The sequence below is a fragment of the Lonchura striata genome, chromosome 8, assembly GCF_046129695.1.
Source record: "Lonchura striata isolate bLonStr1 chromosome 8, bLonStr1.mat, whole genome shotgun sequence".
NCBI classification, from domain to species: domain Eukaryota; kingdom Metazoa; phylum Chordata; class Aves; order Passeriformes; family Estrildidae; genus Lonchura; species Lonchura striata.
Window position 1 is genome coordinate 16976760 of NC_134610.1, and position 21026 is coordinate 16997785.

At 37.4% G+C, this 21026-nt stretch overlaps 1 protein-coding gene across 1 annotated transcript in view; it reads left to right on the forward strand.

The window, feature by feature from the left end:
* Positions 1 to 454: 454 nt before the first annotated feature.
* SLC4A10 (solute carrier family 4 member 10) overlaps positions 455 to 21026 on the forward strand; it is a 185536-nt gene continuing 164964 nt past the window's right edge. Inside the window, exons 1-2 of the mRNA XM_031505429.2 lie at positions 455 to 498; positions 15850 to 15947. The gene's annotated coding sequence lies outside the window, so the exon portion shown is untranslated. The remainder of the gene's footprint in view (positions 499 to 15849; positions 15948 to 21026) is intronic.

Here is a 21026-nt window from a genome sequence, read left to right on the forward strand (position 1 = left end):
GCGCAGCGCCCGCACCTCAGCGGCGCCGTGAGGGGCTGTCCCGGAGCCCTCCTCGGGGCTTCCCGCGCCCTAAATAACCCAGGGCATGTTCCCGACCCTCCTTCCCCTCTCTCGGCCCGCAAAAGCCGCTTCTTCTCCCCCGGCCGCTGCCAGTCCCGCTGCGCTGCCCCCCGAGAGGGCAGAGGGAGCGGCCCGGGGCTCCGCGGCGTTCCGCGCCCGCTTCCCCCCTGCCGCCGCCGTGCCGGGGCTGCTGCCCGCCGGCCGTCACCCCGGGCAGACCGCTCTGCAGCGAGGTTCCGCCAGCTTTTATTTAGCGGGGGTTATCCAGCGGGTCTGGAATAAATACGTAACGTGTGACAGGTCTGAACAAAATTCTTTCCTGTGCGTGAGTGGCTGATGTTATCCCATAACTATTTCGACAGGATAATTCCATAACTATTTGTGCAAGAGGCTGGAAGAGATAAGGGATGCAGAAGTTAAACAGGCTATTTCCTGTCGGTAGGTCACTTCATTGCTATTATAATTTTTTAGAATATTATTTTTAGAGGTGCACCTTATATCTGCTAATCATATGTTTACCAACCCGTTAAATTGTTTGCGTTCACTGAGGAGTGAATACGCGGGTTTTGACCCGGACTGTTTAAATTGAAGCCTGTGCAGTTTAGTTGAAGCAACCCCCCGTGTATGAATTTGTTAGAACAGCAATTAATTGCATGAATTTTACATGTAGTTTGTAATATTATTCTAGGCATGTTGAATGGGTTTTAATTTAATTATTGTATAAAATAATCTATTCAATTCCCCTTCCATTATTCAATATAACACAAAATCAAGCTTCAATCTGTAGAAAGTAATTCAAAGTTCCTATTGTTAATACTTTTTATGATGTTTCACATTAATACTATATCAAATGTAATACAGTGATTTACTCTCTACAGATTTTGCACGAGTACGCTATGCATATTTGATGACACATTGCATATTTTAACAAGGTTTTTAATGACTGATTGAAATGTTTGCTAAGATATTTTTTAAGAGCTGGAGGAGAAATGGTTGTGGAAAATGTGTGTAATAGAATAGTGATAAGGATGGGAGGGTTTTGATTGACAGTATGAGGAAGCAGATGGATGACTAGGTAGGTCAGAGGTAAAGATGCCTTTGACAGCTTTTTAAGTTCCTTTGGCCATTTTGGTCCAATGAATCATGCAAAACATGTGTACATTACCAAACTGATGTCTGCATCGTTTACTGTTGGAATCCTCATCTTTTCAAACCCACCCTAACCTTCTTTCATCACCACTTGACGTGCTATGTCTAAACTAGATTGCAAGATCCTAAGAAGGCAAGAATCTGTCTTGTATTACTTGTCAGCATAAAAAAAAAAAAAGAGAAAAAAAGAGAAAAAAATTAGGGGAAAAAAAATCATGTAAACCTATGGAGCTAGAAGAACAACTGAGACAGATTGGCAGAATAGGCGTAAGGTGGGACACGTTCCTCCTAATTTTCACTGTCTGGTCATCAATCCCCTCGTCTAGGTAGCGCCCAAAAGACATGCTGGTGAACAATGATTTTTCTTTTTTTATTCTGCCAAATGGCATTATCTGAATTTTTGTAAGTCTGATAAGAGACCTAATTGCATAATTTTCCTTTTAACATTATGCAGTGAGTGCTGTTGCTATAGTTAAAATGCTTTTCATTGCAGTCTGTCTTTTCAGGTGCTTTGCATGTCCCTCACAAATTACTTTGTCAACTGGAAATGCTCTGATTTTTCCCTGTAAAAAGGTTACTGTTTTTGGAAATGTTATTTAAATTGCATAAGACAATTTTAAAATCTCTGTGATACAAAAAAAGAATGTGTGCGTATTGGGAAAAGCAGAAAGAAAGGATTTTGCATGAAAACACACTTTCCAGGTATTTTCTATGCAGAATGGACACAAGTTTTCATTCCATGTATTAAAACTTGTCATAAATGTGGTTTTCAGTAGGGTATGTGTCACTTGCTAAGATACGGGGGCAGAAAGTCAAAGAAAAAATATTGAAACAGCAGAGTGATAAGTAGAGGGAAGGCAGCAGACTGTTTGCATTCAGTACCCAGCTCTTTCCAGATAATATATTTGTGGTAGGTCTAGAGAGCCGCACAGCTTACTGCTAACGTTTCATGCTCTTATCAGAATGGGTATTAATCTGGAAATGCAAACAAAAGCATCGCTTATTTCACAGCATGTTCTCTTGAAGCCCATTTGTTCATATATTTATGTCTGAAAAAACCAGATATTGTTTGAAATATATTTATTTGACTCTTAATTTTTGAGCATATGTAATATTTTACTTCTTGGATGTAGGATAATTATGAATCCATTAGAATCCAAGTCTGCCTTGCTGATTAGATGTAACTTTTGACCTTATAAAATATATTACACAATAAAACCAGTGATGTTGTATTCATGCTATCACTGTGATTTTTCATAGTTCGAGTGTTTCTAATTCTAAGGGGCTGATATGAGTATGAATGATGTTCTTGGTCTTAAGATGACTTTTTAGGCCAAATTTTTTTCCGAAACTGAAGGCAAAAAGAATGAAAAGCACCAGATACTTCTGTGTAAAACTGCCTATACTATTACACGGATATTAAGCTTTAAATAAGAAACAGCTGGTAATGACTTTGAATCCATTTTAAGAGACATTTTAGGTAAAATGTTGATAGCTTGTAAATGTGTATTTCTGCCTTAGTCTCTGATCGTGCATACAAGTTCATATGTGTGAACAACGTAAAGTAAGAGGTCAGTCCTACAAAGACTATTCACTTGTCTAAAAATTCACAGACATAAATGTTTTCAGGATCAAGGCCTTTTTCAATAATTGTGATAGTCGTGTACCTTGAAGTGACTGACTGATTTAGGATACACTTAATAATCTGATTTTTTTTTAAGTAGTAGAAACATTGATGAGTTACCAAAGCACATCATCCAAGCTCCCACTTCAGTCATTTGAAATATAATTTTTTGGCTTGTTTGGTTAATTTTTTTTTAACGGATGGCACTGGCACATAAATTAAACTTTCTAAAAGTCATGTCAATTTATGTGGGCCATGCTATGGAATTCGGTTTTGTAAGTAAGCTTCTTTCTTTAACCATATTTGGTTACACATTGGCTGCTTTTGCTTATCCAGAAAGCAGATAGTGGTCTGGGACTGAAGGGCGAAAGAGCAACACGGATATTTTGAGTTGAGAGAAATTTTATGCTGCTGAAAGGTGTCCTAGTTTAGATGAAGACACCCACCCACCCACTAAGAATTAAAATGAAATCATAAATGTAAGCTAAAATATGTATTTTATGATTGATCAACACCCTGGTTAAAGCTTATTTCCCTTTGTGGAAATGTTTGCTATTATGTTTTTTGACTTCCAACTTAAAGCATCGGTGTTGCTCTCTCACCCTTTAGTCCCTGACCTCCTGCTGGTGACACTGCAGAAATATGGTGGCTGTTCTCTGGCCCTGGGGAAAGTTGTGGCTCACCCTGCGTTGTCTGGGAAGTCACTCGAGGGCCTGGCAGGAGCACCTCCTGTTTTGCCTCTTGACTCTGCGATCGGTGCCCTCACATCACAGCCGAGATCTGTGCAGTGACACAGGGAGTCGCTCCTCGGCTGCAGCCCCACTCGGCAAACCCTCGAGGCATCTCCCCTCTCCCCACATTCCCCTGCTCTCCCACTGTCCTTCTAAAGCATGAGGGGTTTGTACATAGGTGTTACTTTAAGCTTTGTGTAAATCTCTCCTAGAAGCTCAGTTTACTCTTACATTAGGACAAGGAACCTTTCTCTTGAATTAGATGCAGGGTATTGAGGAAGAAGTAAAGGGCTTTGCTTTCTATTGTTGGCTCCTGACTTTCCTATGGAACCTATCGTGCATAAATGATGAGGGTAGAGACATTTTCAAAAGTCTCCAAGTGGTTTAGTCACCTGTGTTTAGAAATCATGAAAATCTCACTGAAAATCTCCAGTGCTTATGGTTCTAAATGACTATTCCTGGGCACATCATTGAGCAATTATTTCAGTTATGCATTGAGGATGGGGTTTGTTGAAGAGTTAGGGTCAGAACAGCATGGATTAAATCCTCATCTGATGTATAGTTATGTCATTTCATGGGCTTCAGTAGTTCAATACTGCTTAGTATTGAAACAATCTGATTGTCTCTTCTTGTGGTTTAGATACAATCCAAAGCAGGTGCTTCTTGATGGAAAGAATAGGATCAAGTACTAATTGATATACAAACTGATATGCAGATTTGTTTCTCCTGTGGTACTATAATTATGAAATCATCAATGGACATCTTACTCTACTTACATTTTTGGTTTGCACTGTTTAGATTTTAAGAATAATTGAAACTTCCTTTCTGCTTATTGTCAAGGTTGATTCTGATTATTTAATTGTCTTAATGATTGAATCAAAAGAAAATTGTTTGGTTTGTGTAATACAAGAACCTGCCCCTTTTTGGAGCAATATTTAGACCAGCTATATCCTGTTAATATAAAAGTGTTTCTCAAAAACTGAATGGAAAGGAGTTAACTAGATATTTAAATTCTTCTTTTAAATGTTTAGGATTTTATAATGCCAAAATCCTTTTCACCTTCTCTGAAGTGTTATTTAGTGTAGCTCATTTTTCCTTTGTGTTAAATACTAAAAAACCCTCTGATGTTAACATTTAGTAGTGTATTTTTAAATATTTCAGTGTTTCAGTTGCTGTATTTCCATATACTGTTCACTTATAACTTCTTTCTCATCACTATATAAATAAAAATGATTTAAAAATAGTTTTATCTTAAATTGCAAATGGATTCATTTGTATAAGCAGATATAAACTAAAGTAATGTGAAACGTAATGGCAGAAACAAAAGATGGGCCTATAAAAAATTAATGTAATTTATTTTAATGGCATGTGCAGGTAAGATTTCTTCAGGACTATATTGCCCCATAGGCCAAAAGGCCAAACCCCAAAGCATATACATATAAACTTGTATATGTTTATTTTCCAAATACACTGTAACTGGAGAAACAGCACAAATGAGTGTCCTGTAACGGTGTAAAGTTTAGCGTACATGTGCACATAAGTAAGTCTTTGTAGGATCAGGGCCCAAGTCTCTTCTTCTTTGGCAGTATTCTCTGTTGTGGGTTTTGGGCTTTTTTTTTTCCTCCTGGTAATTAAAATGCAGTTCTGTCACCGTGGTCACATTTCCCAGTTATAGAGGGACAAGGGCAATGCCTGTGCTAAATACACAATGTGCTAAACAGTAGCTATATTTAATTTTGACTTTGTTTTAATATCTACAGTTGCCTCAGGATAAGGATCTAGGAGATTTCAAGTGTAGTTCTGTGTACTCAACCCCTTTCACGAGGGTTGTTTTGCTGTCAGCTCAGATCTCTGAAGTCACTTGGATGGTGACGGTGCTATTGCATGGGAAAGGCTGCCAGGCTGGTGGGTGCAAGGGCAGGACAGCAGGAAGCTGGTGATCCCTTTCACAGGCAGGTAGGAGATGGGCTTATCTCTAACCAAAACCTGCTCTCCCAGAGTTGTTCAGGATAATGCATGCTTATTGCTGAATTCCTGCGTGGTGAAGCAGCGAGCTCCAGGCTGATGCACATACACCAGTAGTCCCCAGGCAGCCTCTGGGCTCTTACCCTGCTTGATCTCCAAAGCTTCCCAGGAGCTCCAGACACTGCCTTTCTCTTCACCATCCTTTTCCTTACTGGGGGCACTTCACTGGCTCTTCCGTGGCTTGCTGTGTTTAGACCCAGCGCACACAGATGAGTGCTTTCTCCTGCAACTCCTTCTGTGAAGGATGCTGAAACCAGGAAAGCCTTGCTCAGGATTACTGACAAGAAGGAGATCCATGCAAGGCTGCTTTCTTTTGTACACAAACTTCTAAATTTACATGCATACATGTATGTAAATTTACATGCATACATAAATGTAAATTTACATTTACATACATTTTTGTGTGATTGTAAAGGGTTTACCTTATATAAAACATTTAACATGACAAGTTTTATAAGAATCTACAATGTAAAACATTTTAGTTGCATAATCAGCGTCCGTATCTGAGTTTTTTCTTCAGCAACATGTAACAGGTGAAGTCCTATTTTTATGGGTGTTGCATTATAATTTATGGGGACTCTGCTGATCTAATTTTGATTTGTAATAGCCTTTTGATTAAAAAAAAATTAGAATTTTAGCATCATTTTCAAAATGTTCATGGCAAGAGGACATCTTAAAATAACCTGTTTAAAATTTATTATTTTATAAAAATATTTAAACTTGTGAAAAATTGTCATCCACTCTGTAATAGCAAGAAAAGTGTATTATGTCAAGCCAATATAGAACTAATCTATAGGATTAAATATTGTCTCAAATAATATTATTTATAATATTATTTCTGAATGATAGAAGGACATTCTATAATTATTATGCATATTTTTTTGGTTATACATATGCACTGTTTTGCCTGAGAAACACTGAGATTTAGGTTTTTTGGTTAGTTTTTTTACAGAAAAATAGTCAGCGTAATGCAGCTTTTTCTTCTGTATTTTTCCCCATCTTGGTGTCCTCTCATTATTCATCAAAGATTTAGGAGCAACTCAGCTAGTGCTTTTATTCCGTGCCATATTTTTCTTCCTTTTTATTTTCTGCAAGATTAGGTTTTTATTATTAGATTTGCAATATCTTCTGCAAAGTTTAATCTTGCCTGCAACGACAAACCACAGCTAGTCTGAGACTGGGAATATTTTTCTTGAGTGTCTCCACCATCAGTCTATGGTGTGTGTATGTCAGTTTTACCGAAAGCTTGGATAGGGTATCAGCTGTCACTGAATCTTGTCTAGATTTATATTCTAGCTGTAAACCTCACAACTGTGTGAAGACTAGCCTCTGCAATCTAGGCAATGAAAATTCGAAATTCTTCCTCACGGCTGTTACTAGTGGCTTTGTTTCTGACAGCTTCTAATTTTCTGTACATAATAAAATCAATTATTTTGCATGTATATGCTAAAGCTAGAGGCTGTTTTTTGACTGTGCATGCTACAATTAGTTATGTAAATAGCAGCATATGCTACAAGTTTTCAGTGCTCACCCTGTCTTTGCAGAAGTGTTGGCTCAGGCTCTGCTTCGAAGTTAGTTGGCAGAGGTGTTTGGTTCTCCATGGCTCAGGCTTTGAAGACACTGCTTTCTTCAGCAGCTCCCTCTCATGTTTAGTGTTCAGTCTATAGTACCTGTGTGTACACCAAAGCCAATGCATGCATGAGGGATTTTGGTAGTCAGACTTTTAAGCTTCCCTGTATTTTCCTTTATTCATAATAGAGGTATACTGGTGATTGTGTGCTATTGAACACCTCTTGTCTGTGTACATCCATCTTCTCCCTATCCCACTTAGTCTATTTCTTCAAGGTTGAACTTATGTTTGTGCTTAATGATGTCTAAACCAGACCTTTCCAGAGATTCTGGGGTATTTAATGAAGTTAAATTATAATTTATTCCCATATGAAACCCTTATTATTGCTGTTTTTTCAATATCATCAAACATTTCTGTTTATATTTGCAAAATACTTCATCTGCAGCATATAATCCAAAAGGTAGGTTGCCCCCTACAACTGCCTGAAAGGAGGTGAGATGGGGATTGGTCTCTTTTGTCATGTCCCAAGCAAAAGGATGAGTGGAAATGGCTTTACTTTGTACTGGGGAAAGTCCAGATTAGATATTGGAAAAGAAAAAAAATCACTGAAAGAGTGGTTAAGCTTTGGAATAAGTTTCCCAGGGAGGTGGTAGAATTCTTTTTGGAAATGTTCAAGGGGAGTCTGGATGTGGGATATGGTTTAGGGGTGATTATGGTGATGCTGGGTTGGTGGTTGCAGCAGATGATCTTGAATGTTTTTTACAACCTTGATGATTCTGTGATTCTGTAGAGCAGGATGTTCCAAGTGGTCTTTAAAACGTGCTCACATGCAATTGGCTTTCTCTGGAAGATTCTTCTAGAGCTTTGATAAAGCACCCAGTGTGGAGCAGGTTTTGACCTCTGAATCTTAAATTACAGACTCACTTAGCATGAGTCAGAAAACCAGACAGGTCTGTTAAAGTCTATTGTCTATCACTTTTCTGGTAGCTCCTTGTATAGGGGTGATACTATTTAAAGATATTTTGGTTAAGAGTTTATGTTGTGGCACCTACTAATAGAGGATATTTGTTAGATATGCACATTCCTCCAGAATTCATTAATAAGGTCAACTTGTCTCTTAAGTTAGCTCTGTGCTAGTACTTCTGAGAATTACGGATCTTTTTGTATTTATGTGATAACACCTTACTGCTGAGGGCATATGATAGCAAAGCCACTATGCAGTAGTAAACAGGAGCTTTGTGGCTGCTGTCAGACTGAATTTAGGTGCTGTGAAAAGCCTCTGAAAAAAAAGTAATTCCAACAACATGTGTGAGAAGCCAAGTCCCTACTGTGGATTGACCAAAAAAATAGATATTTTGGAGACTAATTGATATGCTCATATCTAAGCAGCAAATAATTCAGAGTCTGCTGGGGCATAAGACTGAAAATATTCTGAGTCAATACATGTCATCATAGATGAGGAAAGACCCTAAATCTAACACAGCAAAATAATAAAATTCTTTTTCTAGAAAAAGGAGCTGACATAGTCTGAAATGTGAGAAAGCAAATGCTATAGCACAGTGTAATTGATGAGCTGGGCTAGTAGAAATAGAATTACAAAAGGAGAGACCAATCATAACTTGTACAAGCCACAGTCTTCCATGAAAATCCTTTGTCTGTTGACTTCTACCAAGGTTATTGGCTGTGATTACATGCATGGGACCTCATATTTTAGAGAAAGACATGGGTTACTCCTTGAGCTGAAGATTTTAATTCCTGCATAGTGGTAAATAGTTGCATTTCTCTCCTTTTTGAGAGAGGGTTTGTTAGCACACGCCTTCTACTTTGTCATACATAAAGTGTTCACATCTTCCTATTTCTGAATGTATATGGTGGGCCTTGAAAGAGGAAATTCCAGTGACAAAGTGATCTGTTGGTCTATTAGCAGCAACCTATGAATCACAGAATCATAGAATATCTTCAGTTGAAGGGGACCCACAACAACTATTGAGGCCAAATCCTGAGCCCAAATCCCAAATCCAGGACAACCCCCAAACACACATAATTTAACTAAGATGTTGGTAACTACACTTCTTAAAATTCCTTTTTTAGCCCTTTGTACAAATTAAATTTATATTTTAAAACCCATACAATGAAACATGTGCAACATCTGTGCATATGCAAATACTTAGAAACCAACTATAATTATGGTAATTATATTATTGATAAGGTAAATGATAAATGTAGAAGTCAGTACATTAATTTGGCCTGATTATTGGCTTGAAATGCTGCTTTTGTAAGTATTTTTTTTTTCTTTGAAAGCGAACCTATTCTCCAAATGTATTTAAAATGTTAATAAACTATTAAATGAACAAGTAACACTATATTCAACATTTTTACACCATTTCTACAGTGGGTAAAATTGTAGTATAAAGTTGGTGTATACTCGATAACAATTTACATGTTTATTTTACCATCTGGTAAATGTGTAAACGATATTTTGAGAAGCACATTTCAAATTCACTTTAACAACTTATCCCCGACAATATGTATCCTATCTCATGTACTGACTGGAAGGATTTTGAAAACCTCTCAGAGAGAAATGCAGTAACAAAACATTTATTTTTTTTAGTGATGAGTAAGATCAAGCTTAGCATCAAGTTGGAGGTCTTTCAATATCTAGGAAGGATTTTGGTGCATTACTGGTGTCAAAGAGAGATTTCAGATTGCTTTACACACTCTGGTATAAAGATATCATATCGTCTTCCCTAAAGAAACCATAGGGTGCATAGGTAGTAATAACAAAACAAATACAGTTTGCTATGTTGTTGTATAACTGTATTGTATCCTTTCCAGGGGGTTTGAATTTGCTATCTCTTGTGTCTAAATATGGGAAGCTCATTATTAGAAGTGTTACATTGAACCCCAAGTGAATTGCTTTTCTCATGTACTTTAACAGCACTTTGACACTGCAGCCTTCTGCCTTTTTATTTTAGTCTTCTGTTTATTGGTCTCTCTGGATTAAATTGCAAGCACTTTCTTAAATACACCAATCTAGAGAATATTCTGTTGTAGCTCAGCTTTTATTCACCCTTTCCTAGCTGTTACTAATTTTAACTGAAAAACAAATACCCAACAACCCTCCTCCCCAAATTAAAAAAAATAAAAAATCCAAACCCCAAAAAAGATTTCCTTTTCTGCTTCCCCAACCCCCTCCAAAATTTAAAAAACCCTGCCCTGAAAGCAAGTCTGCCTGGAGAACACCTCCACACTAATGACCATCTGGCCAATCTGCAAATGAGGTTTGAGAGCAGATTTCAAATGTAGGCACCAGCTAGTCTGTGCCTTGCATTAGTCCATTAGAATTTAAAAAATTTGAAAGCATTTACTCAGCTAGAGAAGAGGCAGGTACCCTAACTTTGGGAAATCAAATAAGGCACCCCTTTGTTCCTTCCAGGGTCTAAATGTCCTTGTTCTGGTACCTGATCAGCAACACTCCTTTAGAGTTTGTGGCAGTCAGCTTTGCTTGAGTATATACATGTTATAATGGGTGACAATCTTAAGACACCTTTGAAAAAGCATTGGTGAAAAAATCCATAAAAAATTATTTGTATAAATTCTAATTAACTTCTGTACCAAAGTTAATGAATTACAACTGTAGTATATTTTTATTTACATGTTATTCAAAACCCTGATTAGTGCAGTCTAATCCAGTCCTGGTCTTGAGTAATCAGAGAAACCTGTGAGCTGCTCAGATTCTATGTGTGCTCCTAAAGTCAGGTTTTAGCCCAATACAAATAAAACCAGGTTGTCATTAAATAACAACTTTAAACTTAAAAAGATATTTCTATCTTTGAGGTTAATTAAGCCCACTGAATTTAACATTACTGTTTTGTTTCATTTGGTATTAAATATTTTTTACTAATGAATTTTAGGCTTAGCATGTATTTTCTCTTTTTGCTTACAGATGTTAGACTTGTAAATGAGCACAATCAAAGGTAATCTATTTCTTAGCAGACTGTTAAAGAAATATTTTTACTCTTTACCTCTCTTCCCTTTGCTGGCTTCTTGTTTTGTCTCAGCTCTGTGATAAGTGCTGTCAACCTTATGTAAAGAATAATTTGTTATTGTGTTTCCAGTGATAAAAAAATGGATCCAGAAACTCTTTCAGCAAAAGAGCAGTGGTTGTTAGGGGTACCTACTGTAACAAAAGAACTTACTACAGGAGCTAATTATTTGATAGGTAAAGTCTGAGCTGAGAGCACTTGGAAACATTCAGAACTGAATCAGAGGTCTGCAGGACCAATAGAAGTTTCAAATATGTACTGGATTTGTCTTTCTTTTAAGATTGGCTGCTGTTGTCTATATTGAAGAAGCAGGTGTTCACAAAATGATTCAGATGCTTAAAATGGTGTATAACTGGAATCACCTGGCAAAAAATGAACAACACTTGGAAAATCTACTTGATAGATATCTGGAGGGGCATCCTGAAATGATACTGGTTTGAAGGTGGGCAGAAGATGGACAAAGTTTTGAATAGTGGGTAACATTGCTTTTATTGTTCTGCATTAGAATTTTAATATTGCAAGTTGTAAAATGGAAAATAGTTTAGTCTGTAGATATTTACTGTCAAATATGGTGCTTGCAGTCAGGAGTGCCAGCACTAGCAAGGAATCTGCCCCTTACCTCATGATCACCCTTATCATGGCACATTTCAAGAATAAGGTCTCCTGACTTGCAAAATTTAAGCTGTTTCCCTTTAAGTGAAAAAATATCCAAGCCCACTTAAGAATGATTTAATAAAAAAATGACCTTTAAAAAAAGTAAGTTAAAATTAATATTTAGTTCTTGTATTGTTAATATCTGGTGTTCATTTGCCTCAGAAAATCCCCTTTCCCATGGTTTTCTGTGTGTCTGCTTATTTCAAAAAATTGCAAATATCAAACTATATATTCAGTGCTCTCTTTTAATTACAATTTTAAAATTAAATGTGACATTTTATAGATTTTGATATTGACTAAAATGGACCTTTTAAACTGACATAAATACATAAATTGAGATTGATAAATTTATTTCAGACTGCCATATGGGAAGTCTGATTACAAGGGCATGTGGAGCACAAAGCCAATTAAAGATATTCTTACTTCTTACTGTGGACCATTGCTGCCCATGTTCCTTGGAAGCTAAATGGAATATAATTTACAAAAAATAATAATCTAAAGGTATCATCATAAATTCTTCCTTTATGTAGTCCTGTTCTCTATTGACAGTCAAATTTGCATCAAAGAACATGACACCAGTGACTTGCTGGCAGCTTAAGTAATTGGGGAAAAAAGTGGTTATTCATATGGAAACAGGAGTTGGCTCATTACAGCCAATCACCTGAATAGCAAATGGTATGGTTGCCAATAGATGGAGAAAAAGGCAAGTCTAGTGGAAAATAGGAGCATTTAAAGGCCAAGAAAAGACATATGGTCTGTCTATGCTTGCCTTATACGCCTGGAAATTATAAATTAAGCTACAATATAGCCCACCACCTTAATGTGAAAATTTTCCATTTTTTCCCATTTTAATCTTAAGAAATTTATCAGATTTGGCTAGTAAGATTGACTGTCTCTTGTGTCAGCATTTAAGTTCTATATGAATATAATAGTTGAAAATTGATACTTATCTAGTATTTAATTTTGTTATGGCCATAAAGGATGTACTTTTGAAATAAGCTCTCTTTCATAGCAATTGTAAATGTGGATCTGTTTTTTCCTTTACAGATGTCTATATTTCCATGAGGGTAGGCAAGAAAAAAAGAGTGAATAGTTCTTGGCAGCTACTTTTTGTAAGGTAAATACTGTGGAGGTGACTAGAAATTTGTCTTCAAGCACTGTAAACAGTTCAATGGCTATCTTTCTCATTCCTTGTTGGTGGTAGTAATAATTTAAATTTATTGTTCTAATGCTCTCCTGTACTCTGTTATTCCTATAATGAAATAGGAGTCCGAATTTAAGTAACACTGGGCTTATCAAGGTGGCCACCTGACTGCTTTTCTGGTAAAACGTTAGTAAATGTTGAGCATATTAAACCTTCTTAAATGTGCTTGTGAGGACACATTTCACTTGGGACATCAAGTTCTTGAACATCTCAGGGCAGTCTGAGTTTTAACAAATTTTATATGGCCTTAAGGCTGTGAAGACTTATAGTCTTTTTTTTTTTTTTTGTTTGATAGATTCCTTATTCTAAACCATCCCATGATATTCTAAACCATCCCATCTCATGTGGAAAACAGATGCTGAATTCTGCCCTTTTTTAAATGCCATGCTCTGAAACTCTGATGGTTTATCCTTTTCACTTAGAAATAGTGACAAAACAACAAACACAGGATGATGATATGAGCTTCCTGGCCCTTATTTCTCCATTTATTTAATGTACCTGAAAGAGTTACTAAAATTTATTTCTGGTTTTCATTTATGGGCTCTGAAAATACAGCATACTTTACATACTCCAAAGTCTCTTTGATTGTGGCTGAAAAAAATACAAATCTCTGCTTAGCTGGTAAGTAATTTCTGCCTTCATTATAGTGCTATAAGAACAATGAAGTTTAAAATTCTGTTTTGAAAAAACTTCAGATGTAATGGAGGAACAGTGGACAGCAAAATGATGTATTATAACTAGCATGCATTTAAGATTTGTCATGTGATAGGTCTTGTCAAAGCTGTGGAGTTTGGAGCTGCATAAAAATACATATAAACTTACCTGAAGTAATTGCATCTACAGAATTTCTAAAATGGGTCCATTGGTGACAGTTTACTCAGAGTTCTTACCCCACCCTCACCAGTGTTGGGTCCCTTCACAAGTACTTCTGTTCTCCTCTTTCTTGCTCTTTCTCTGCAGGTGAGTGGCCTGCTGGCTTAATTTCCCTATTTCATTTCAGCACAGGCACAATCAAATCATCCCAACTGGTGTCCCTTCTGACAAGTAACTGCAGAAATAAAGATGTTGAATCTGCTCTAAACATGACACATATCCCACATGCTTAGTTTGGGTTTTCCGAGGTGCAGACCAAATGTTTGCAAAATTCTGAAAAAACACTGCTAGGAAAAGTTTTAAAGAAAGTATCTAATTATCCTGGGATAACCCTGCACTCAAAGAATTAGAAATTTTTATTCCTACAAGTTCTACCTTGGTGACTTTTTTCATTCAGATTCAGAAGTCATTCCGTAACTCTTAGATGAACCCTTACCAGGTAAGACCAGACTAGGTAACAAGAATCTTTCCCCACCAGTATGCACTGGCATCACTCATTTACTGTAGCTCCAATTAATGGTAGTAGAAGTTACACTTGTAAATTCCCCCACGCATTAATGAGTGAACAGACCCCCTCTGTTTAGTTAACCATCTTCCAGTTACCTGGCACTTTCCCCATCCCTTGTGAGATCTCAAATATTTAATTAAAGCCTTTCCTTTTTTTTTCCTTTTTCTTTTTTTTCCTCCCCCCACTCTCCTTCATTCAGTTTGTTGAGTTGTAATTCTTGTTGGCCTGATGCCTTGGCAACATTCAGCACTTCTAATTGCCTGTATAGTCTGGCCTAGTCATGGAGCCTTTTAACTTTCATTCAGGCTTCCAGCAGTATCAGCCTCACTGGTCACAAGCTTCCCACTCAGGTTCCGTTCACAGCCCTTTTGCTGATTACTTGTTATGTATTTAAAGATCTCCATACTGTTTATTTCATTTCCTGTTTGAGATAGTCTGTTTGCTTAATTTTTTTCTATGCTAATTTAATTTTAAACATATAGGGCTGTCTTCCTGGTCAAACAAGCCAGAATTTTGCATCCATATGTTACATTAAATAATAATAAAACAACAAATAATAGTCAATGCTTTCTACTTCTATAATGTCTACCATTCAATGATCTCATAGCATTCTTATTTTACAAGTGGTAAAATGGTGTCAAGAGACATGAACTACTTGTTCAACAATATGTATGACATCTGTTACAGAGCCAGACACAGGATTGAATAGTTGGGTTTTCATTAATAGCAGTTAGTCTAAAAATTGCAATATGCTATAGGAATTATTAGGTTAAAATATGCTTCAGCAGGGTGGTGGAGACATGTATTGTAGAGACTTTTGTTCTCAGAATATCATCTTTATTGGCATATAAGGTGCAGAATGGACAGGGGAATCCAATGGACATTCATGTGGACTCTGTAAAGGTTAGTCACCCATGTAATTATAATTCATGTTGATTTTAGAGGCACTATTATTAATCACAAATAGCCTGGTGGATTTTTGTTTCATTTTGTTGTCTGTGTGAAGATCTAGCATTCTTAATTCCCTTTAATTTCAGCAAACCTCTGGCTTACTATGGCTACCTCATTTATGTCCCTGCTGAGATAATATGCTTATGTTATGACATATGATAATATTTTCTGAATGTGTTCTTTTTCAATGTCAAACAGCACATACAGATAAATTGAAAGTGGTCACTATAATTTTTGGTTTTTAAGGTTGCCCATGCCCAGCAGCTGATTGTGGCTCAGTGCTGTGAGGGCTGCTAAGACCTCATCTATGGCAAGGTCAAATTCCTTTGATCACTCTGCAGGAGTCAATAGCTGATTTAATGCCTGCACTTTACATTCAGAAGGTGCATGCTTGTATTCACTATTACTGTGCACTTAAAGGAAGATATTACATATGTGTGCTCTTCTTCCCAAGGTCAGAATGCAAGGGCAAAGAAGAACCAATTGTCTCTGTAGCAAGTGTGAGTGGAGGCCAGGCTTGAAAAGAAGAAGGAACATTCCTTGCTGGCTGGGGTAGGTTCCCTAACACAGTGGTAAGCACGGTGAAATGATCTTTCATTGTTTTCAGGAGTGAAATCAGATTAGTTCATCCGGTGACACCAAGTTTACCAGGGGCTCCATAGAAACTATAAGGTGGACTAGAAAGTTAACAGCTGAGATATGTGGAAGTAAAAAATATTATACAATATCCTTGAAAGAAAAATATTAAAATTAAATCTGATTGTTTCCTTAAGTACAACTCAAATTGTGATCATATCTGCAAAGCAGCAATATACCAAACAGCTTGCTACAAATTAAAAAGGATTTAATTTGTAACACAGATGTATGTCCAATTATTTATATTTTTCTACTTGTTTGACCAGTGTGTATTCTGAGCTAAGTGCTAAGCATAACTTGGTGCCCATGGCAGCATCTGGGCTTCCTTTGGATAGGGACTGTGTGGGCTTTTGAACAATAGTGTGCCAAGCAATGTATCATGAATCCTAATTGTTTTAGAAAACAGTTGTTCTTTTTCTTCAGCAAATACTGTCATATCCACATTATTAACATAGATATATATAATCATTTTGAAAATCATTCTCGGTTTGAAGAATTCTAATGCTTCATACAGTGATTATGCAAAAGTCTCATGTATAAGCAATACCGATGTTACTGGAAGCGCCTCTTACAGAGTCCAAATATAGCAGATCAAATCAAAACTGTGCTACATCTTAAGCAACTGTTGACCCATTTCCATATCAAATTGGTTTCTGTTATAGAAGACTTTGCTTTTTCTTTTGGAGATATTTACTTGCACTGTTCTAGCTCAAGTATAGTAACAGCACATTTTATTCTAAGGTCATTTAATAAGTCAATTGTTTAGTTGTTTTTAACTCGGTTTATTAACAACTTACTAATTAAGAGACTGTCATAATAAAAAGCTTTTTTCTGCTCTGTGGTATATGAATGTACCACTGGCTCCTGTAAAATCAGTTGCCATGATTCAGCACATGCAGGAAGCTGGTGTTAGGTGCTATGCCATGTGCAGGATGCCCACCAGTTGGCTTGATAAGCTCAGTCCTAAATATCTAACTTAAATAAACTGAGGCGAGGAAATTCTATTTTAAAATTTTCACTTTGGCCCTTGTTTATCCTGCTTTTTTTTGGGAAGGCAAGGGGTGGGGGGATCAGCACAATTAATATACTGTGGTATATCAGTCAAATTCTAGAGATTGCTATAAATACCTAGAGTAGGAAGAAGGTGAGTTGTTAGAGGTGTAACTTGTTTGTGTCACTTTGTTAGAACATTAGCAGTATCTCAACATAGATTTCTTTTTTGGCTTCTAATGGTCTATTCATTTCACCAGGGAGAGGATGGGGAGAATGTGCTACTGCTGTTTTTCTGGCATGAACTGCCATTCCCTTTGGTGGCTCCTGGAGTCTCCCTGGGCGGCAGCGGTCCCTGCGGCAGGGATTGCTGCCAGAGCTGGCTCTCCCTGCTGCCACGGTTCCTACAGCTGTGCCACTGTCTGTGGACATCGGTGTAGGTGACGTTGCTGAATAGTAAATCTCAGGCCCAAGTAACATTTTAAAACAGGATTTACTTTTTGCACAAAAAATGTATAGCCCAGGCAGGAGGCCAGCTGGGACTGCAGCAGGCTTGCCAGTGCCTGTGCTCCAAATAGTCTATTATGTTGTATGCGATCAAGCCCCACCTACAGAATTAATTACATAGTATGAACAAAATTTGTCTTTTTTTCCAATGGTTGGCATTTAAAAAATTTTTATATGTGCATAAAAGTCTAAGCATCTTAGACAAAAAGATGCTTGTTTAACATGCAAATGTTATTCACACTATATACTGCAGTAAATAATATTATTTGAAGAATAAATGTAATAGATTCTTTAGGTGATTTTGATACCTTAACAGTGGTTCTTTGCTGAGGTCATGGAATTTTTTTCATCGGTGGCTGTGCAAATGTACAAGAATATAATTTGTAAACGTACTATATTTGTACTTTTGCAATTTTTCCTTTGAAAAGTGGTTTCTAGTAATTTGGGAGAGCAGTGCTAACATCAGAGTTCTTAGTAATAACTAAACATCTTTTCTGGAGATATGGTTTTACATGCCACTTCTCAAAATACATTTCTGATCTATGTTAGCAGAAGCTATTCTTTCCTCCCCAAGCTCAACATCGGTATGTTAAATATAGAAATGACAAACATGTGTGGTTTTATGTCTTATGTCAAAGATGATGCCTTCAGAAAGCACAGCCTTTTCCATTACAATGTCAGGGCAGGGTACAGGGTATTAGCTGACAGGCATGAGAATCTTTTACAAGGCCTGTCCTCATGGCAGAACTGGCAGGTTACAGCCTGCTCCAGCCTCCCTGGAGCTTCTGCTCCTCAGTGGTGCTGAGCTCTGTGTCCTCCACCTCTGTAGTGGACCTCCAGAAGCACGGGTCTATTGAGGGCCTGGTGGGCCATGAGAAAAACTGCTTGTCCTGACAATAATCTTTAAGGGAACATTTTCATATCGCAGAATGCAGATTTTTTGGAAATGGCTTTTTAAATGGAGGAAGTTTGATTGAAGAAGCAAACAGTGTCAGGAAAGGTAGCTGATTCCTGAAGATTCCTTTCCAGGCTGGTATTTCGGCTTTATGTTAACATGTGTATCAGGTTGCTCTCATAACTGGGCAGATTTGGATCCTCTCTGTCTTATTGATAAGCCTTTTAAGGCTGAAGGACACAATTTTGTTGTTGACTTGCTCCTGTTAGAAACCCAAACATCCTGATGGAAACTTAAAACCTGTGAGACTTTGAAGTTACTGTGCAAGCCAGGGCTTATCATCTCCAGGTTTCTCAGAGTAAGTAAGGCCTATTATAATTCCCTTCACCACTGATTATCAGTCCTATTGAATGGCCATGATTAATTACAGTATTGAAACTGTAATTTTGCAGTGCCAGAGAAACAAAACACCTTTGTAATCACGTTTTAGGTTATCTCTGGCTGCAGACTATGAGAATGATAGATGTATTTGGGAATTTTATGGCAAATGCCAGTTAAGGGATGTGGGAATCCAGGGCTTCCCTCTGGCTGCCCTGGAAGGTCTGGGACCCTGGCAGGGGGTCAGGAACCCCCCGTACAGAGCCCCGAGAGACACTGTTTGTGATCTCTGTCCATGGAAAAGAGTTTTCAATCTTACAGGATTAATTACCAGCTCTGAGTGTTTGATATAAGTAATAATTAAGTGTGGCACGGGTGCAAAAGTAAAATTTTAGGTTTCTAGATTAGGGGTTCAAAGGGGATGAGATGGAGGAATTTGGGTGTGCCTTGTCCTTTTTCTCCTTCTTCATGCCCTCCATGTTTCACTGTAGTGTTGGCATTTTTCTATTGGTTCAGGCTGGGGACACACTGTTCAATGTAGGTGACAGATATTGGCACATTATTGTAAATACAGCACAGGTAGTTTCTGGTATTTAATGTTTGTAACATCCCACTGAGGCGTGTTACATTGGCACGTTATTGTAAATACAGCACAGGAAGTTTCTGGTATTTAATGTTTGTAACATCCCACTGAGGGCAGAGCCCCACACGCTGCCCTGCAGGACAGAGCTGTGGCAGGGCAGCAGAACATGTTAGAGATAAACAGAATAAACAACCTCGAAACCAGTACAGACAAATTATGACTTCTTCTTTGGCAATGGGGCAGAAAGACAGAGACGTTTTGCAATCTTGGAATCGTCAACAACACAGATTCCAACAAAGGGAAACCTGAATCTAGGCTCAGGTATCCAGCATTTTGTCTCTGTGGATAACAAATCTATCTGAAAGCAGGGAAAGAGAAACAAATGCTTTTGTAAATCAAAGTGGCATTCTTCAGCTGGAATCCTGTTATACATAATAAGACACTAAAAATACAAATTAATGGCTTTTTTTGAAATGTTCCACTGCATTTGGCAAAATGAAGAAAAGAACCTCATGTAATTGAAAAATTATTTGGAATAAACAAAGCGGCTGTTATTAGCATTTAGCTTTGTATATCATAAAACCTATTTATGTTCAGGTTTGGTGATTATGCAACTTGAGTCATTCTTAAATCAGAGACATGGGTCTGAGTCATAACTAAACAACTCACTTTTGTTTTCCTTCGGGGATCTTCAGCCTGGCTTTGTTCAATGAAACTGAATATGCCACATTAGAGCACAAGCAGATGATTACCAACAATGTTTATTGATGCTACCACTAAGAGAAAATGGCAGACTGATATAAAATAAAGAGACTTAGCAGATGGGATATTGGCATTTGAATTGGTTGAAATAGATTACTGATTTTACCCCAAACCTGCCCTTTTATGAACACTACTGTATTATCACTTGTTGTAGAACTGTAAATCATATTCATCCTTATAAAATTATTTCCTATTCCAACTCAGACTATTTATTATTATATATGCAAACAAGATTTTATTATCAGGGGAATCTAATGCAAGGTTCCTTGTTAGAGCTCCTGTCAGCACTGACTTGAGACATCAGCTGCCAGCAGAGAAAGTTAGATTAAAAGAAATGTTTATTGTTTCTAGGCATCCCCTTAATATAAAACCAGCAAAAACGGATCTGCAAACATAATTAGACACATGGCTCTAATTGAAATAAATAGAATTAGAAGCAACATCAAGGAGCCTGCCTTTCAGTAAACTCCTGAGCAGTGCTGAGAACCACATGAGTCTGAAAAGGGATTTGGACAACCCAGCTCAGGGGCAGAGCTCAGACCTGTCTTGAGTCTGCTAAAGACAAAATGCAGATGTAGCATAGCCTAGGATAAGTGTAAGAAATTAGGGAGTTTAGGCTCTCTGAATGTGGCTCTAGGTGCCTAAATAAGGCTGTAAGGTCTTGCTTATGGTAATTCTCATGGACTCCAAGATAGTGTGAGGAGCCATGTGATGATTGATTAGTATTTTGGTTTTAACATTGAGCATTTTGTGCTATGAACATCCAGCAAGCCCTGCAGGCTTCATTACCCTTTGTTGTAGGTCAAGACATGTTCTTTACGTGTAGGTCACCAAAACAGTCCAGACTCATCAATATTTGTTCTGGAGGCTTTTTGTACTG